Genomic DNA, 2,500 nt, shown 5'->3' with positions numbered 1-2,500 from the left:
ACCGTATCATAGTACACTCTTCCATTCATAAGTTTGAGACCGAGAGAGAAATGAGTGGGTGGGCTTCTTTCCTACCCCTTTAGCTAAGCCAAGGACAGGTGTTCGGATATCTACAACGAATGTTGAGGAAATTGACAAAGTTCAAGAGTGAATTCCTTCAATCAATAAAATCTGGTATTTTATTACATTGCCCAAAATTACCCGAGGGTCCAAAACATGTGCCGAAATATCAAGAAGATACAACTGATATATAAAAAGATATTCAAGAAAACCTATGCGACAACGGGCTTCAAATGGTTAGAAGTACAGCGTTGCCTTTGTCAAGTGAGCTCGAACAAGGGCCAGAATGCCATCTCATCAGGTCAGTAGTTTTTTTATTTTTTTTATTGCATTTGATCGTTTAGGAAATAAGATGGTACAGTTCGTGGATAATGCTTTTTTGTTATAGTTATTCACTATCGCTTAATGAGAATGGTATAGTTATGCTGACCTTCACACAGTAAGTTGTAATCTGTATTGTGAAACTGAACTTCAGCAAAACTACCATTCTCATTAAGCGATTGTGAATAACTACAACAAAAAAGCATTATCCACGAACTGTACCATCTTATTTCCTAGACGATCAAATGCAATAAAAAAATATCAGGTCCCAGAAGATTAAGCTGTGGAACAACACCAAGATATGTGCAACTCACTTTGAAGACTATAGCCTTGTCTCAGGTCTGGTAAAAATTGTGAATGAGACCAAACGTAAAGATCTGTCACGTACATTAGGAAGTTTATATACAAAATGCTCATGGAAGAGGCACCATACTAAAATCAATTGAACAATTCGGGGCGGCTCTTATCCATTGTCAAGGCCGTTTTGGGTGTGACTGTTTAGATTGTATTCTTTGTGCATACTGATGGTTGGAAAACATGCGTATGACTAAGAGGGATTAAACAAGCGCATTAAGACAACATTTTCAGTAGCCCTACAAAGTCATTGGATTGAAGAGATTTCCAGTTACTTTGACTCTCAGCACTTTGGCAGCCATTCAAAACAAATTCCGCTCATCTACGGTAGATTATAATGGTACTGAAGACTCAAAAACAATGAAAGGGGTATTAAGTCTGGGACATGGATCCCATCCATCTATGTAGCTTATGTAGAATCTATTTCATTCCTTGGCAAAAAAAAAAGAAAAAAAAAAATATTTGCTGCAAGCTGACTTTGGAATGCACATATTATGAAAAGGACTTTCAACCAAAATCGGTTTTGCCTCAAAGGACAATGGAAATAGCTCATCTTTGTCCCGAAGGTTCGCCAAAAGTTTCCTATTATTTGCTGATAACAGAGGAATAATAGATACCCTATATCCAAATACAGAAGAATTCAAGTTAATCCAACAAAGATAAGGCTGACTTATTTCTTGTCGTTTTATCTTCCAATTGCTATTATTATTTTCTTTTTTCGTTTGCAAATCTGTGAACGGAATTTGATTCCTGTTCACTTACAACACAATTCTGAGTGCATTATCCTCTTTATGGTGCGCTCTTGGTTATGTGCATCGTGATATCTAGATGAATCATCAAACTAAGTTGAACTATGAGTTTGAATCTGACTGTTTTCTGAAGAACTGACAAATTCCAGGAGAGGAAGGGTAGCCCTAACTGACAGATATTTTCATAACGTACAACCATAGTGTGTTATATCTTCAGTGGCACAGTTTTTTCAGTAGTCGAAGTGGACATATATTCAATAAATGAGGTGTCTATCGCTATGGCATAGTGATCAGAGCTGATAACCTCATCTATATTATCCTCAACTTTGGCCGAAGCACGTAGTATGAAAGTCTCTGCCCCTGTGCAGTCTTTTTATTTAATTTTGATATATTGTTTATTATACTGCATGGCCTATTTAGTCCCAGTTTCTGGCCTTTGGCCTAGACCTGGCATTTGATCTAATCCTTCGGGCCAGCCCTATGAGAGCTGAAGTCAGCTCAGTGGTCTGGTTAAACTATTTTTATAATAATAATAATGGCCGAAGCACGTCAGGACTAGTCCTAATACACTGCTAGGAATATTATGAATAGGTTCTTTCGTCAAGTGGGATCAGTCACTTGAACTGGAATCCAGAGCTGACCCGTCCACACTAACCAGTAACCTTCAGTTGTAGACCAGTCTCCCTACCGCAGATAACAAACGATGCATCCGACTTAGGGTTGTGTGCCAGGGAACTTGGTTTCTAGGACCCATTGAATATGAAATCATCATTATTGGAGTGCCAATTGACTCCACATGCATATACATTATCAGAGATACCAGACATTATAGTGTAAAATCCGATACCAATAACATTCACATGTCCTCTGCCGATTAGCAGGAAGCTTTTTCATTATGAATCAGCATTATCCCCTCCATACGAAATGAACCATGGAAAGGGAAACTAGACTCATTTCCAGACCAAGAGTTTTAGTTCGAAAATCCAGGTTGTCATTGGAGGCAAGGCACACGAGGT

At 38.3% G+C, this 2,500-nt stretch overlaps 1 protein-coding gene across 1 annotated transcript in view; it reads right to left on the bottom strand.

Annotated features, from left to right (window-relative positions):
• Positions 1-2,500, bottom strand: part of LOC135225776 (DNA-binding protein D-ETS-3-like) — a 344,616-nt gene that overhangs the window by 317,045 nt on the left and 25,071 nt on the right.

Source organism: Macrobrachium nipponense, chromosome 13, assembly GCF_015104395.2.
Source record: "Macrobrachium nipponense isolate FS-2020 chromosome 13, ASM1510439v2, whole genome shotgun sequence".
In the NCBI taxonomy this organism is placed as follows: domain Eukaryota; kingdom Metazoa; phylum Arthropoda; class Malacostraca; order Decapoda; family Palaemonidae; genus Macrobrachium; species Macrobrachium nipponense.
The sequence above is the reverse complement of the archived record's forward strand: the minus strand, read 5'-3'. Positions and strand labels throughout refer to the sequence as shown.